We start from the raw sequence: 19,120 nt of genomic DNA, 5'->3' as shown, positions 1-19,120 counted from the left end.
CTGAATTTTCACCAGCTCAGGAACTACCCTTGTTCTATCTTTTAACTTCACTCTGAAGATTGGTATTTTGGGAGCATGAGTTAAGTTCGGAAAGTAAGTTACCTGAACTTCAAATTTTCTGCCTTTTTATCACTCTGATTTGTGTAGAAACAAATGTGTCATTCTAGTTGCTATAAAATAGAATTGTCATTCTAGTTGCTATAAAATAGAATTGTAATAGATGTAATGCAAAGAACCAAACCATATCAAATGATAACGTTTGTTTGGTTGGTTTTGGCCTTCAGATCAGTATCCTCTTTGTAATGCATCTTCCTTTGCTACTTCTATTACTGTTAAATGCTGAGCACTATGACTTCAATAGAATTTTTAATAGCCAGGCTTCAAATATAAATTTGGCAGCTATCAGTAATTAGACTCACCAGAGTGCAATGTGGGGAGCAGGAATCTCTGCAGGAATCAAAGGTGCATAGTCAGGAAATAAAGCAAAGCTTTGTTTCCCCAGCTAAACAGAAGAGACTCCCTTGAGTTTGCTCTGCAATATTATAAAATGCTTAAAGGCAAAGGTCCATTATTTCTGACCTCTGTCTGCACATCCAACTGCAACTGTTGTCATTTGGGACTCTTTAAGGGCTTCAAACCAAGCTGTAATAACCAGCAAACCATTTTAGCATTGCCATTAATGGATGCTGCTATTTGTGTAGAATAGAAGAATACTTAACAGCAATTTCAAGTAAGATTCATTTAGTGTTATTTGCTGTTCCATTAGTTAATGCCAAATACTAATGTTCATTTGTTGTTAGACCATATATGATAATTAGATGATTTTTTTTCAGATTTTTCATCTTTCAGGCAACCAGAAAGAAACAAATTTACTTCATGCTGTTGTTTACTGGGAAAGGACTAATAATTGATGACAGTTTACTTAGATATTTGGAGCAACTGGCAAAATAGGGTGTTTTGATCAATGTTTTTAATCTCACCACTTTATTTTTTAAAAGTTACTTGTCAGGTGTATTGCTGTATTCAATTGACATAATTTTGCTCTGATACCGTAGGTGTAAATCAAGAGAAACTCCACTGAAATCAATAGTATTTCTGTCTTTGAAAGGAGTAAAGGAAAGTAGAGATTTTTCCTATATGAGTAAAAAGAGCAATAAGTAAGTATATAAATCTAAGGCACAGAATCAAATTTCATAGGACTTTCAAGAGTTTTAAAATTGTGAGTACACACAGTCTCAAAACTTAGACATCAGTGATGATCTGGATATCAATCCTATTCCCTTTCTGGACTGGACAAACTTTGTCAAGCAAGTTGGAAGGTTAATGCCCATCATGTTCATTGCTTAGGCACTCCTACTTCATTATCCCATTCAAAATCATCTTTGAGAAATATGTTTTCATTTGAACAATGTCATCTTATTTAGCATTGGTGTAATGCTGCTTGTCGCCTTTTGTCTTTGACAATTTGACAATGACACTGGTACTACTCATGGAAGTATACAGTTAAGGCTAGTGTATAGCCTCGTTTCCTAAGAAACATTCTGATTTAGCGTAGCGAGGATAGTATGTTGCCTTTTGGCATCCAGACTACTAGTCTCTACAGTTCATATTTAGTCTATATTTTATGTATGGGCCTGGCTTAATTCACAGAGATGATTGTAGCAGAGATCGAGGGTTAGGACTTGTGGATTACATTCCTCTAGCTACCAATAACTGTGGGTATGTCTACACTACCACCCTAGTTCAAACTAGAGTGGTTAATGTAGTCATACGAACTTGCAAATGAAGCCCGGGATTTGAATTTCCCGGGCTTCATTTGCATGTTGCCGGGCGCCGCCATTTTTAAATGTCCGCTAGTGCGGACTTCATGACCGCGGCTACACGCGGCACGAACTAGATAGTTCAGAATAGGAAGCCTAGTCCGAACTATCTAGTTCGTGCCGCGTGTAGCCGCGGTCATGAAGTCCGCACTAGCGGACATTTAAAAATGGTGGCGCCCGGCAACATGCAAATGAAGCCCGGGAAATTCAAATCCCGGGCTTCATTTGCAAGTTTGTATGGCTACATTAACCACCCTAGTTCGAACTAGGGTGGTAGTGTAGACATACCCTCTCTGTGTTTTCCTTTTTTGCTGGAGAGACCCTGATCCAGGGAAGTGCTATCTGTCTAAGAGCAAAGTATTTGTGTTATGAGTACTTTTTCCCCCTTCAACTGATGTTTCTGTTAGGAAATAAGTAGCAAATAGTTACATTTTGATAACACCAAAGGCCTCAGTTGGGAACAGGAGCCCATAGTGCTGGAGGATCTTCTTCCTGAGTATTTTCTTTAACTACGTTACAACTACCATCATAACCTTCAAAGTATTCTTAGTCCCATTCCCAATATCATAGAGAAAACAGTTTAATAGAAAATTTTCTGTAGAAACTAACAGCAGATGATTTCTCTCATTGTCTCAGGCGTGTTCTATCGCTATCCTCTGATCCTCTCAGACATGGGTCACTTAGTGGAAACTTCAGGTGTTTTTATTTACATTCATTACCAATACCAGTACAGTCCAATGCAACAACATTACAAATGTGCTTCTCTACCCTATAAGCCTTTCCTGCAGGGCCAGGGAGCAACAGACATCTCCTTCCCTGAGAACTATGCACAAACTGGACTCAGATAACCTTTGGTTTTCTTTTTTAACACACTTTCTATACAGAGAAAGGAAAGGAGAGAGATGATGATCTGTATCAATGATTTCCCAAACTTAGGGTCACGAGCCGACACTGGGTCAGTAGTCAGAGCTCGGTGTGGGATGTGGGTGGGGAGGGAGTTCCCTGGCAGCAGTGCAAGGAGCTCCGCAGGAGGGGGGGGCGGTTCTTCGGCAGACACACAGGAGCTCTGTAGGGGGAGGAGGGAGAGTGGGAGGTGGGCGGATTTGTGTCTCTAAAAAGATAAAATTATTGGGTCACAGGCATAAATGATTTTTCCCAACTGGGTCATAAGAAAAAAGTTTGAAAATCACTGATCTATATAGTACAATACAGTGAGACAGTGCGATATTAGTATGAAACAGATTAGAGTATGAGGCACCTAGAAAATACTGTTACTTTTAAATTTAGTTAATTTAGTGCTTATAAAAGATGGCAAATTGATAGTTCAGGAAATATGAAATCCTCCAATTATCCACGGTAGAATCGCAGGACAAATAGTTGCTGTGCAAGCTTCCCCATACTGTCTTAGTGATGTTTCATCCTTTAATCTCTAGCAAGAGGGCAATTCACTCACCATACCCAATTAAACCTTGGCTCTGCTCCTGAGAATGATAGCAAGGGTAGTAAATGTGAGAATGATTTTGTAAAATGGGCATATGTATTTGAATTGCTGATCAAGTGGAGAAAGGCTTTTTTCCTAATCATAAAATGATATACCATGACTTTCCTGAGCACCATTTAGACGGAAGGGTCCCCAAATACTTCACAATTAATAAAACATTTTTTACATAAGGTTCACTTCATCCACTGCTTTGAGTGAATTGTGGCAATTTATTTAATAGCAGCTTAGGAGATCCAGTCTGTCAAAGATACCCACACTACATTTTGTCCAGAACTACTGGTTAACATCCATACTCTTTGAGAAAGGGCCATGAGACCTTTGGTATCCACAAGGGGTCAGGTTATCAGAGTTACTCTTCATCCAAAAACCAATAGGTGAAATCCCAGTTCCCCTGATGTCAATATCAGAGACATCTCCAATCCCAGCCCAACCCTATTTAGCTTATGAGCCATCTACTCCATTCAGCCAGGTGATACTACACCTGAACTGTCTTCCCCAAGTATCAACATTTTCATTTCAGTCCTTCTTTCCTATCCAATCCCACCAAGACAGAAATCCTTTAAGACATTTTTCCAGCTCATTCCCCCCCCCCCCCATTTGCTTCATACTTCGAAGATTATAGTGTTAACTAAACCAAATAGCTATGAAGCTTGTTAAGCCCTTTGGTCATGTCCCCCAAAGCACTCGAAAAGATCAAGCTGGAGAGTGCAACTGTATTTCCCAATCAGACATATGGCACTGAGAGAAGAACTTGTTACTAAAGTTCTACAAATGTGCTAGCACATGTCTAGAAAAGACACAAACTGAGTACAAAGTGCCATGATCAAATAGCTGGACCCTGGTTGATATGTGCTAGTGGACGGGATGAATCTGAAGCTCATTGATGAATGAGAACTGCATTTCAAACAGATGAATGGCCTTCAGATGGAAGGATAAAAAATACTAATTATTAAAACAATCTAGGCCATGGAAAATACAAACAAAACCAGCATAGAAAAGATGCGAAAACTATGCTCAGTCAGAACTTGCATCTGAGTAATATTGACGGAGAGCATTGGGAACCTACAGCTGCCAATCAAATGAGGTGGTGAGAGAGCAGAAAATAATGTGTACGTGACTTGAAATCACCATTTTTTATGTGTGTAAAACAAAGTGCCAACTACATCTACAGTTGCGGGTGGTACATCAACATGAATATCACCTTTGACCATCTGGGGCAAGATGCATTAATTTTGAGAATACATGTACTCTTTCTGTAGCAGGAAGGCTGGTAGGATAAGGCTGAAGCTTAACAGTGAACCAGAGAGAGCTGTAGGACACATTATTAAAATATAGGCTTTTTTTAATATTAAAGATATTGATTCTTTGTCACAAGGCCTCAGTTGTACACACAGAGCTCTGCATCCAGGAGTGGATAGCATGCCACAGAACTCATAACCCAGGGAGACGAGGAACTTGGGTAGTTCAAAGCCATCTTTGCACTCTCCAGATTGAGGATGTAATCATGAGCCAGAGGGAGACCTGGAAGGGCTGCCAAAGTTAGGGTGGCTTGTTACTGGCTACTCAAAATGTCTGTCTTGCTTCCAGCCTTGCTCCTAGAATGGTTTCTGATGGAGTCCTCTGAAGATAGCAGGTAGGTGTCAACCTCACTTCCAGCACTGAGGGGATTCTCACACTGCTGGAGCTGGGAATTTTAGAGCTCTTTATGATACTCAGTCCTTTGATCAGAGGTCAGAGGGGGCTGAGATTTTCACCCACAATCTTAGCTCTTTGGTTACAAAATAGGAACCAAGAGCACCTTTGACTCTTTGGTGATTTACACATCAATATTTACTCTGACACTTGTATAACACAAAGTACATAGTATAATACTTAGAAGCTGCCTTGAGTCTTTATAAAAGCCACTTGAATCATTTTTTATTTTAATCATGGTTTTGCTCTACAGTTATTAAGAAGTATTATGCCATTTATAGTTGATTACATTTTCCAAATGAGTGTGTTTATTTTTTATCCACTAAAGTGAAATGCCTAGAGGAATTTTGCATCTAATCCCTCGAAATGAAATACTGGGAATTCCTCATATCCTAATGATGACTCGCAAAGAACAAGTATGCTTTTACCACAGATTTTATTCCAACAACTTAAGGTCATTACAAAGCTTTCTTAATTATTTGTACTTTCAGGGAACATTTCTAATATAATTTTAGAGTACAAAGGAAGTCAATGCATCTATTTTACGAGACAGCTTGAAGAAAACCTATTTTGTTCAATCATTAGGTCAAGCCAAATAAATTTCTGCCTTATTCAAAGAAAATTGCTAGTGAATGTCTAGGCTGAAGTGATTTTAACTTCCTTGACACTGAAGATTTAGTTACGTGAGATAATAATGAACAGCTGAAAGATATAATTTTAGATGTAAAGAGAGTGCAGCATCTACACATTTCAGAAATGAATAACTCTTACCACATATTGCCCCGTAAAATCATATATTTAAGGCACTAAATACGAGAAAGACTTGCAATGGATTCAAATGCTGCTTTCAGGTAGATTTATTACAATTGACATATTCAGATATTTAAAAATAAAACCCACACACAGAATTCATTCCTCCAACAATACTCTTTGTATTGTAACTCTTAAAACATTTTGGAAAGCAACGAAATGCTTTAGCCTGTGCAGAAAGTATCCACCTATACCATGAATGAATAAAGCAGCTATAGAAAAGGCACATGACAGTGATTTGCATTTTGCTCTGGTAACCTGTTTAATTCCAACGGCAATTCAAAGTGTTGGTTATTCTCTTTAAATGACATAAGTATCTGAGAAATCTCTTGTGGGGTCCTGCTGTAGCCGTAGTAATCCACTGATTTCCTCAGGTGGTCTAATGAATCCTGGGGGTTAAAACCAGAGTGCTCTCAATGGAGTTAAATGCCATTGAATGCAGGGCTTGTCTATGTGTGGACATTCCAGAAAATTAATCTAAATAAAATAAAGGTGTGAATTTGAAGCAGATTAATTAAACTCTATTTAGGCAATGTTTATGCTTGTACAATTTTAGGGAACTGAAGAAAGAAAAATGCTGACTTGTGTACATACTTACTTTCATAGGGGTCAAAGAGTTCTTATATTTGCAGCACTTCCACTGCTGATGAGACCAGCACTCTGGGGATGTCTACACTACACACTTATGTCAAAATAAGCTATTTCAGAATAGTAACTCCTGAAAGAGCTATTTCAAAATAGCACGCCCAAACTACAAATGCCCATCAAAATAGCGCAGAGCTATATCAAAATAGAGCATCCACACTGATTGGAGGATGAATTGCATTTAAGGCCAATCTGGGCAGCAGTCATTTCCTGGAGCTGCTGCTTGAGGCTATCTGAGGCTCCTGTTTAAAGGGACTCTGCTCTAGAGCCATGTCTCAGGCTCTTTACCTTTGCCTACCTCCTCAAGGGACAACAAACTCATCTCACTGCATGTTCTGGCTGCCCTTGCAGACACCACAGCACTCCGGCCATGGAGTGGGACCTGCTGCAAAGCACTCGCCAGCTCTTAGACCTCGTGTTGTGCCTCCTGTTCAGTTACCACAGGCTGCCCATGTGACTTTGCAGGAACAGAACCTGCAGCTCATTGTGGGGCACCACCTCACCTTTCTTCACGCACTGCTCATGCAGCACAGTCCTTCCCACCCTATCCTGCACACTGTGCACTGCCGCTTCTAGTGCCAGGACACCAGTTCTGACAGTGGGATGACCAGCAGTGACTCCAGAACTTCCACATGCAGAAGGACACCTTCCTGGAGCTGTGCAAGTGGCTCGCGCCTGCCCACCGGTGACAGGACGCCCACAGGTGACAGGACACCCACATGTGACTTGCCGTCCCTCTCCAGAAGTGGGTTGCCATTGCCATTTGGAAGCTCGCTACGCCGGACAGCTGCCACTCCATTAGGAACCAGTTTGTTGTGGGGAGATCAACCGTTGGGGGCTGTGCTCACGCAGGTATGACTCTTGTGCTATTGTCCCAAGGGTGGTGAACTACTGGAATGGAGATCCCTAAGGAAGTGGAGGGTGGACTCTCCAACCCTCGAGGTTTTGAAAGCCCACCTTCACAAAGCCCTGCAGGAGTTGTAGTAAGTAGGTATTGGTCCTGCTGTGGGAAGGGGCTTGGGCTTGGGGAATTCCTGAGGGCTCTGGCAACCCTGTGATTCTGTTTGTATCCTTTTATATGTGGTGAGGCCATCAACACCATCCTGCTACACACCTGAAATATTCCTGCTTCTAAAAAGAAAGCAATTGTCTTTTTTCCATTAAAACAGGTTCCAGCTCTAGGATGCCTGGTAATTTCCAAGGTTAACACAATAGTCTCTTGGTAATCACCGATGCTTTTCTTGAAAGATACATTTTTTATAATAGACTGAGATATGACTGAGCATGTACAATACTCAAAATAAATGTTAGAAATCAAAGGAAACCCAAATGTTTGGATGTATATTTGAAACTTATTGAAAGCTCTTAACTCTTTGAAATAGGTAATAGGCTATTCTGTTACTGCTCTGTGATAGGAAGTCTTGGCATATGAAGTCCCACATAATTTGATCCTCTTTGCTGTTAAACTGCATTGCATTTTCATGTCTAATTCTTTATCCAGTCTGGGTCCCAGGTCTCTTTCAGCCTTCGCTACCTTTCCTGGATATTATCTCCTACTCACTATTTGTGAAGGTTTTTGTATCCCTCTTCCCTAACCACTGCAGTGTGATAGTTTTTATTTTTTCAGTTGAATTTCTTTTGATTACAGCCTTTCTCTGAGTTACAAATGAGTTACGGACCAAATACTTGGCCATAACTCGAGTTGTTCGTAACTCGGGCCCCATTGAGTTACACGCGACCACGCTGTTCGTAAGCATGGGTCGCGTTCATAACTTGGGGACTGCCTTTACGATTGCAGCATGGGAGCTTTGGTTGTAAGTGCGAATGGTCGTAACTCAGGGAGCGGCTGTACTCAGAAATACAGGAATTGTACTAAAAAAACCCCACAGGTCCAAGAAGTCTGCTACAATTTCTCTGACATTTGTTATAGAAACATTAATGGTTAATTATTAAATCCTCTTCAATAGGAGAAATATTCCTAGTCACACTTGCTAACCTGTTTATGCCCTCATTTTCTTATTATTCTAACACGTCTAGTTTTTAAAAAAATTCTATTACAAATTCAGCCTCACTAATAACCAGGACAATGAGTTCCACAAGTTTATTATGAAGATTAATTGTTGCCTTCTTTCTATATTTATAATTGTTCTAGACTTCTTGGGATTATTCCTCTATCTGTGCTGGTGTTCACATCTTCTAATGTGGTGTCTATGAATTTTATTGATGTGATGTTTACCTGTCACCTAGCCCTGATCTACACAAGGGAGTTATTTTGAAATAACTGCCCCCTCCCCTTAGCTCGAATTAATAATTGAGTTTCCACCCTACCAGGCCCTTTAATTTTGAAATAACAGGCTGGTTATTCCAAAATCTGTGCTCCTGTATTATTCCTCAGGGAATAATAATTATTTTGAAATAGCATTAGTGTGCATGATCTGCTGCTGCTAATTAGAAATAATTGACCTCCAGAGGCCTCTCACAGCTGCAGTTCTGACCATTCTGGCCACAGTTGGCATTTCCACTGGTCCCCTTCTTCTGTGAAGCTTAAAACTCCAGGCTGCAGAAGGACTTATCACACATGGCCAGCTTTGCCAGCCCCATGCACAACAGCAGCATCCCAGGAACCATGTGTTACCTCAGTGCTCCCTCTGAGCCTCCCATGGCTGCCAGCACTCCTGCTGTTCCCTCAGCTGCTACTGGCCAGGGACGCAGGAGAGCTTTGGCCTGGACTGGTGTGGGGAGGAGACCAACATCCAGCATCTCCGCACCAGGAAATGAAATATGGACATCTACAGCTGGATCGCTGCCAGCCTGGCTGACAAAGGCCATAACCGGACCTTGGACCAGGTCTGGATGAAAGTCAAGGAGCTCTGACAGGCCTCCCACAAGGCCAGGGAGCAGAGTGGATGCTCTGGAGCAACACCATACAGTTGCTGCTACTTCAAAAAGCTAGATGCTATCCTCGGAGGGGGTGGTGGTCACCTCCTTTCCCATTGTCATGGCGAACTCCCACATGGCAATGGTGATGCACTTCTGCACGGGGATGGCAGGTCTCATGCTGGTGTCCTATCACCTGCGGGCAGGAGTGAGCCAGTCACAGAACTTGAGGAAGTTAGAAGTTCTGCACCCACTGCTGGTTGTCCCATAGCTGAAGGATGATGCAGTCTCACCAGTCTGAACTCATCTCCTGACACCAGAAGTGGTGCTCCATGGTGTTCCGAAGATTGAGGAGCATGTGCCAGGACATGGGTGATCAGGGGGGTCCTGCTGGAGCAGCATGCGGACAGTTTGGAAGTATTATGTCATGAGGTGAGGCACGAGGCCTGTAAGCCTTGTGCTACTTTGTAGCAGCTCTGGCTCCATGTTGTGAGTGCTGTGGTATCCACAAAGGCAACCAGAGCAGATTGCATCCCTTTTGTGTCCTGCAAGGGGGGGAGGTAGTAGAGGAGCAGCGTGTGAGATGTGGCCATAGAGAGGATCCCCTGAAAGCACACGCCACAGCTTGCCTGACCAAGCAGCCATAGGAAGTCTCTGTGCTGCTAGTGCCCTCCCCAGAGTGCTTCCAGGGGCTCTAAGTCCAAGACAGGCTCCAATCAGTGTGGATATGCCATTATTTCTCAACCAGTGGTACGAGTACCCTTAGGGGTACTGGAGAGAAGTCTGGAGGGGTACGTCAACACAACTTAAATTTGGAAAAAACTGAATTTTTGTTTTAAGTTTTACAGAATTTTATTATTTTTGTACTTTTGATACCCAAACATTTCATCGCCCACCCGACTACAATTAAGTTGTTTAAATAAATGTGTTGTAGAAATTTTTTTGTGTGTGTCTGAAAACTGTAGGTACTAGGGATACTTATATATATTTTTTAAAGGGATACTTTATAAAAAAAAAAAAGGTTGAGAAACACTGGGATATGCTATTTTGAAATAATTCTGACTAATATCAATGCTTCCAGTAGTGGGGACATGCTATTTTGATTTTGTTAAATCCAGAGTTGTTACGTTGATTTTAGTTCTTTTGAAATAATTTCCTAGTGTAGATATGCCCCTAGAGTTGGAAAGGAAGTGCCAAATAAGATGAAACTTGATACAGATCCCAGGACCTGTATTCTGAATTTATAAATGTGTGTCTGGCAACATTTGTGTTGTGGAATCTACAACTGGAATTATTGATCCCTTTCATTCTGGTAGACTGTATCACTGCTGTTTCTTGATAAGTGTCTGGGTAACAGATTTCCACTGTCTTATTCTCCTCTGTCTTATGAAGGGTGCAACACCCATTGTAACTATCCAGGTTAAACAGCTCCATACGTAATGCCCTTCTGCTCCCTCTATAGCTTCTAGTCTTTCTTGATGCTGATTCCTTGTACACCTCTTTCTTGATTAACAGAACCTTGGTCTCTTCCTCTGAGAACCACATTCAGCATAGCTTGTATTTATATTCCTATATTACAGAAAAAAAAGATATGTTACAGATTATACCAAAATTCTAAATGTAACATTCTTGTAAATTACTAACTCTAGGAAATCAGTATTATTTCATTCCAAATATAAAAGCCTTGTGTTATCTGGAAAATATGTGGTAGCATCCTACTGTTACTCCTTAGTCTGAACTTCCATTGACGTCAATGGAAATTTTCAATAAACTTAGGTGGCAGGATACGGACTCTAAATTATTCATTTGCAAATAAGATTTGAATGGTCTTCTCTGTCTCTGACTTTTTCACCATTATTTACACAAAATTAATGCAGCTTGAAGACAGTGTTCATAGTAGAGAGAAGAAATAGTACGTCACCCAGATAAATCATGTGAGTTCTGCTTTTGCACTGATAAGTCCTTTTTGTTTTCAGTGTTTATTTCACAATAAAAATTCATCTTACATGCCTGTACTTACCTGGCAGTTTGGCTGTTCCCTTTTATTTATTTATTTATTTATTTATTTTTAACATTATAGGCTTGCCAATTATGCTGGACTGGTGGGAGCTTTGAAAACGTTATTGGCAGCACTTCCTGTCTCTTATTCAGCTTTTTTCCTCCATTGTTGGATGTTTTTGATCCGTACTTGGGATTTATCAGTTTAATTAATCTAATCTCTGCAGTAGCATCCATGCTAACTGAAAAGATTTCCAACAATGTTTTGTTGATCCCTGTAATCGCTGAATGAGAATAAAGATATGATGTAGCATATAGCAGTATTTCTTATCTGTGAGTCTTACATTTAGTTTTTTACAATTTTTTTTTCCTTTTAATTGGAGCTGTATTTCTGTTTAGTTATGTGGTCACTTCTACATTTTTCCTCTTTGACAAAGCTATGTTTTAAATATTTACTAAAACCATAATTTGTTATTCAGGAGAAGATTTATGATAGAAAAATTAAACTGGATTGCTACAGTAAAATTTACAATAGTGGTGATACAGACATTGTTTGCTGATAGTATTAAACTTGCAAATTAGCTTAGACAACAAAACACCATTACCCCAGTATTTGCAGAAACAACAATGCTACTGAACAGCTATCCCTGCCTATATTACCCAGCGCTGTGCCCACTGATTTCAGTAGTGGAGAATCAGGCTTTAAATGACTTAAATGACAATATTCATGGACTTTATTTATAATCTACTATCTACAGTAGACTTCCGATAATCTGGAACCTTTGGGACCTAGGTGGTACCAGATTATGTTGGACTATCAGGAGGTACTGTAAAATGGTTATATATATACTGTATGCAGTATATACTGTAGATCAAATGTTTTTGACCCTTTTTATTGTACATACTGCATACAGTATACTGTAATGTTTTCGTATTTTTAACCCTTTTTTACCCTTTTCACTCCGTTCAGCTGATGCAACTACTGCCTTGTGACTCGTTTTTTGCCGAAGCTCATTCACTAGGCTCTTGCCATTTTGATGCTGGACTATTGGGAGTGCCGTACAATTGGATGCTGGACTATTGGAGTTTTACTGTACCTCAGCATAAGATGAAGCACAGCGAACTTCGCTGTGCAGTATTTACACAGGGATTTTGTGTAACAAACTAAACTTGTGTAGTTTGGTAATTGGTTTAGTTGTATTTTGTAAGAAGCAAAGTCTTAAAATTAACTAGAATACATCTCTGATGGATATCTAATGATGGAAACCTATACCTAATGCTCAACTACTTGGGAACAATCTACACTCATTGCCATATTTGCTTTCTGCAACCAACCTTCTGTATCACTTATCATGAGACATGTGCCTGAATATTTGGATGCTAATATCTAAATTGTACGATTAAATCTATCAATCTAAATTTGGGTTATTGCTGATGTATTGTATGACTTTTAAACCATATGTTGTACTTTTGGATAATTTAAGCTCTATGCTAACATGTACAGAAACTCTTTCCTTAACATGTGTATTATATAATTTAAGCATTAGCATTAATTCAAGGTTTGAAACATCAGACATTGTTTAAATGCAATACAATTTACAACTACATTGCACTTGTGTCTCTGGCAGGGGTTCTCAATCTACAGATCGCAGCCCCCTGGAGGTCACAAACAAAAGACAGAGATCATACTTGTCCTGCTTTTTTTCCCCTTTTGCTAAGTGGCAAAGAGGTTCTTGCAACATGAAAGAGGGGCACCAGGGAATTCCATTATGAAAAAGTTGAATGTCATTGGTAGGGTAACTGACAAACAAATATTTCACAAACAAATAAATGTTCTCAACTTTGTTTTAGTTATTTGTATTTTTAGTATTTTAAAATATAAAAACATGTAAACCTTTAATTTGTTTTCCCTTAGCAAATGGCATTTTAAGCAATCTTTATTAAGATTGCCCTATCATAAAAATACAGAGTATTGCACATATGTTGATAACTAGCAAGTCTTAAGAGTGTTCACTTTGACTCTGGACAGACTCCAGAGATGTTCTGAGTAGGGTGAAAGGGAAATCCTATGAAAAATGTTGAGATTTCATACAAGTCTCCTTTCTTAAATTGGGAAAAAAACAGTCAAATATTCTATAATTTTGGTGAACCAAAAATCTGATAACTATTTTGATTTGGGCCATAAAAAACATTTTGTTTTGCTAAATTCATTTTAAAATTGACAACTCTTTTAATTTTTTTAGTCTTATTAGCTTAAATTTCCAAGCAAAAAGTCATTTTGACCTGAAAGCTGGAATTTTTAAATTAAAAAAATGTTGAAACAAATCATTTTGACAATTGTGAAACTTTTTTAAATTTGAGAAATTTGTTGAAACGGAGCCTTCTTTCACAAAAAGCTTCAGTTTCAACAAATCAGCATTTTTCAACAAAAAAAATTGTTGTCAAAATTTTCCAGCCAGCTTCTGACTTCTTCTCCCTATTTTACACCAAAGAAACCCTTGACAAAGGCGGAATGAATCAGAGGGTTGGTTTTTCTGTTGTGTTTTCAACAAAGCTTTTGCAATCCTCTAATGTCCCGAATTCAGCAAAATGATCAAGTAAACTCAGAGGCTCAAAGGTGCTTCACAGAATGGCCTGTTCTGTGGACCAACTAGAAGTGCTCCTTGGACATAACTATGTATCAAAACAAAAATCTACAGGGTGGGATTTTCAAAGCACTTAAGTGGGGTAATTGCTGAACTCCCATCAAAATGAGTTGGGTACTTGATTCCCTCAGGCATGTTTGAGACCTCACCCTTTGTAAATATTGCAACATACACTATTACAATGGAAGGAAAGATGACAAGCTTCTACATTGCCACTGCCATCAATCTAGCTAACTACGCTGCATTCCTCAGCAAATACGATTTCAATAATTATGCAAAGTTCGACACCTTTATTGATGACATACCAGACAATAAAAAGGCACAACTCAGAGCTGTATAGGCAGCCTGCCAGCATTTCCTTCCCCACTTCACTGGAACCCATGTCAGAATATATACAGACAATACAGCCTGTATGTTCTACATAAACAGGCAAAGAGGTGCATGATCACTGGCCCTCTGCAAGGAGGCCATAACTCTCGAACTGGTGCCTCGCCCACGACATCTCCATAAGTGCACGCAACCTCCCCAGTGTCCTCAATACAATAGCGGACACCCTCAGCAGAGCCCTACCCCAAGACCACGAGTGGGAACTTGATAGTGCAGTTCTGACATAACACAAATTAGTTTGAAGTCATCTATTGTGGAGCACCCCCAGGGACATCAGTCTCAAAGAAGAGGAGGTTACTCACCTTCTTGTAACTGATGTTCTTCAAGATGAGTGTCCCTGGGGGGTGCTCCGCTACCCTCCCTTCCTCCCCTCTACAAAGAAAAGAAAAGCTGCTCTTACGCCTGGTCCTGATAGAGAAGGAACTGAAGGGAGGGTGGCTACGCATACATGATGTTTCCGGGTGGGGCCTGCATGCACCACATGCTGTGCATGCATGGCCCCAATGCACTGCTATCAAAAATCCACTCTGAGACACTGGGATGCACCTACACCTACTCAGGGGCGGCCCGTGGCTATAGGCGGACTTGGCTGCTGCCTAGTGCACCATCACCAGAGGCGCCCGATGATGATGTCAGGCGGGCGCCTGGGGCACCCAACGATGACATCAGTCCATTGACAGCCCTGCAGGCGGGGGCGTCAATTGCGCGTTCCACCTGAGGCACCAGCTGCCATAGCCGGCCTCACACTGCTCCTGCATCTACTGTGGAGCCCCCCCCCCCCCAAAGATGCTCCTCTCAAAGAATGTCAGTTACAGAAAGAATAGTGATAGAAATGTAGCTGTGTTAGTCTGGTCTAGCTGAAACAAAAAACAGGACTATGTAGCACTTTAAAGACTAACAAGATGGTTTATTAGGTGATGAGCTTTCATGGGCCAGACCCACACGTGGGGAGCGCGGACCCCAAAGGGCCACTTGCCGCCCCGGGCCCAGCTGAGCGCCGCTCCTGCCGGGCTTGCCGCCGTTTGCTGCCCCGCCGGGGCCTGGCAGGAGCACTGCTCACCTAGGAGCGCTGCAGCGTGCCACGCAGGGAGGGGAAGGGGGTAAGGATGGCTGGAAGGGGGTGGAAAGCAAAGCTGGGAGAGGATTGGGGGTTGTGGGGCTAGAGGGGAGGATGGGGGGCCAGAGGAAGGGGGGACGGAAGCAGTGCTGGTGGGGGGGGGTGTCCAGGGGGCCAGCCAAACTTCCAGGGAGGGAGGGGAAGGGGGTGGGGCTGTCTGGAAGGGGGGTGGAAAGCAGAGCTGGGGGGGAGGATGGAGCCAGGGGGCGGGGCCATGTACGTCACTGCTCCCCTTCCCCTCCCACTGTGGCACTCAGCTGAGTGCTGCTCCCCTCAGCCGGGCTTCCAGGGGAGCCAGCAGCACAAGGGGCTGTTTGGGCTCCCCCAGGGTGGGAGGGGAAGGGAGGGTGGTGATGTACACGGCTCCGGCCCTGGCTGTGTACTTCACCGCCCTGCCCCCCTCCTTTGCGGCAACCCGGCTGAGCAGGCAGCACTCAGCCAAGAGCCACGGTGGGAGGGAAGGGGAAGGGGAAGAGGAAGGGGGGCGGGGAGAGACGGAGGGGAGAGAGAGGCAGGAGGAGGAGGAGAAGAGAAAGGGGGAGAGAGAGGCAGGAGGGGGAGAAGAGAAAGAAAGAGACGGAGAGAGCGGCAGGAGGCAGAGGAGATCAGGGGGGGGGGAGGCAGTAGGAAGAGAGAGAGAGAGAGAGAGAGAGAGCTCAGGATAGAAGACCTGAAAATTCCGTCTTATGATGGGCTAATTGGCTAGTTATTTTAGATCAGCAGAACTGACTTCCCACTGCCTTGCTCCTTGGGAGGCATTTATATTTGTAAAAAGTAAAATAAAACTTTCCAAAATTATGGCATTTTATAACTCTTTGCACTCAGTTTTCACAGTTTTGTAAAGGAGCACACAATGGGCTCGTCTACATTGGCCCCTTTTCCGAAAGGGGCATGGTAATTTTTGAGATCGTAATAGGGAAATCCGCGGGGGGATTTAAATATCCCCCGCGGCATTTAAATAAAAATGTCCGCCGCTTTTTTCCAGCTTTTAGAAAAGCTGGAAAAGAGCGTCTACACTGGCCAGATCCTCCGGAAAAAAGCCCTTTTCCGGAGGATCTCTTATTCCTACTTCAAAGTAGGACTTCAAAATAGGAATAAGAGATCCTCCGGAAAAGGGCTTTTTTCCGGAGGATCTGGCCAGTGTAGACGCTCTTTTCCGGGTTTTCTAAAAGCCGGAAAAAAGCGGCAGACATTTTTATTTAAATGCCGCGGGGGATATTTAAATCCCCCGCGGATTTCCCTATTACGATCTCAAAAATTACCATGCCCCTTCCGGAAAAGGGGCTAGTGTAGACGTAGCCAATGTGTGTGTGTGTGGGGGGGGGGGAATCAAGCGCACTAATTTTAATGTAATTATTTACTGGATTGAGACAATTTCTCTACGTGTCTCCTTTTGAAAACTATGAGGATCCCCACAATGCTACATCCTGACATCTTGTGATAGAAACAGCTTCCTTTACCCTTTGTACTGAAATGTTCCAATAGCTCTGCAGTGCTCAGCCACCATTTTGAACAGAAGCTTTTGTACCTATTGGATCCTGAGAAGGTGATTTGATGGACACTGCTAGGATGGAGCAAATTATTAGCCTGAGGGCAGAGTGAGTGTAGGGTTTTTGTTTTGCATAGAAAACTTAGAATTGCCTAGATCTCAATTAACCTTATTGAATTGACCTTCCCTTTGTACATATTTTATATAATTATATGGCACTAAAATGGCCTTTTTTCACTCCTTGAGTAAAGGCCACTTGCTGCTTTTCTTTTTTCCAGAAATACTTTATGTTGTTTTGTCAACTGTGTTACCCACAATGGTGATTAGAAAAATGGATGAACCATTTCTTGTTGCCACTCAAATTTTGCACTTTGTTTGATCTGACTTAGTTTTGGTATGGAAAGTCTCTGCTTGTGTAAATTAGTGAAACTCCAGTAAATTCTGTGAAGGAGTGCCTATTTACACCCACAGAAAATTTGTCTTTCTTGATTATCAAAATTAAATATGGAAATTTAGATGCATGAATACTTTTAACATAAATGGAATTCGTACAACCAAATCCTCATCTATCATGTTATTAGTGTAACCATCTTTAGGATCTATTCTGCTATAATTACAAATAGTAATCTCTTTGAACTCTAAAGGAGTTAACTTTTACTGAAATTAATGCAATGTTTTGGTTGGGTGTGTCCAACCACTGTCAAACAATTTAAGTGCCAAAATCTTGATGAAATATTAGGAGGGATAGGCGGGGGACGGGGGTGTTAATTGGGCTTTAAAAAAATGAACTGATTTTTACATTTTGGTGGTTTTTTTGTGAATTTTTACAAGTTAATTATCTTTTTTTTATCTAAAATGTTATTGAAAGAATTATCGAAATTGTTACATTTTCCAGATCTCAGAAAGGTCAATAAGCATTGTGATAGCTTCTGTATTTTTGATAAACATGAGATTTTTATATAATATAATGAAAAAAATCATTTTTTAGATTTTTTTCCACTTTTTTTTAAGTTTTAAACATAGCTCTAGTATTTACCACCCACAAGTCAGTAACATTTCAAAAGAGCATGGCCAATAAATTCAAAATTAGGCTTACAGTTGGGTGCCTTCTTCCATGCTTAGGTCTGCTTTTCATTTGTGGATTTTCAGCATAACTGAAACTCCTCAAAGTTCAAACATCCAATTTCTGAACATCTACACATTAAAAAAAACAAAAAACAAAAAAGCTTTTATAGAGCCCTATGTAGTACTCTTAAACTGGTGCCCTTATGCCCAATGGAATGACAATTTTTTAGAGATGCCCCTGCTCCTCCAGAGTCTTCTGGCCTATGCTTGCACCACTAGCTGGTTGCTGGTGAGCAGGGACTGACTACAGCCAATGGGGAAGGGGGGAGAGTTGGTTAAGGGATGGGGCTGACCAAAGAGTGGGTGCAGAGCCTGTCGGGGAGGGGGGAAGGGTGGGCAGACATGGGAGGCCCAGAATTCCCTTTCAGAATCTCTACCTTCCTCCTCCTCCTCCTCCCATTAAACCTGCCATTCCTCAAGCATGAGCATTCAAGGTGAAATAAAAAAAAAACTTAGATTGTTTCCATTGCAAATATACAGTATTTCAGCTACATTATGGGTTAAATAGGCTTTTGTGGGCTAGTCTGGAAACCTAACATCCATTTGTAACATTGTTTCTATGGGAAAATGTGTTCTGTGTTCCAAACAATCAATTCCAAATGTACTTTTGGAACACAACCTGTTCATACATCGGGGACTTCCTGTACTTCTGAAAATCAGGTCAATTATTTAGACATCTATTCTGGATTTACATGTGTAACTTTAGGTATGCATTTAAAATTCTGACTTTTCTTTTAAAAGACAGAGATATTTTCATAATCACCAACTACCATACATAATTTTGTTGAAAGCCTATCACCTTATCCATCAGTTAGGTCCTACAAACTAAGCCTATTACCCTGCACCAGTATTTGAAGTAGGAGATAGCCATAGAACACCTAAGTGGTGGTAATGATGAATAGTTTTGAATCAGTTTTGAACAAATACCCCCGATCACTGCTAGAGAATGCGGGTTGGCAAGGCAGCATCTTTTATATAAGTTCTAAAGCAAGGTTTTGATTATTTGTGGTTATT

Source organism: Pelodiscus sinensis, chromosome 9 (genome assembly GCF_049634645.1).
Source record: "Pelodiscus sinensis isolate JC-2024 chromosome 9, ASM4963464v1, whole genome shotgun sequence".
Classification (NCBI taxonomy): Eukaryota; Metazoa; Chordata; order Testudines; family Trionychidae; genus Pelodiscus; species Pelodiscus sinensis.
Note: the sequence above shows the minus strand (reverse complement) of the source record.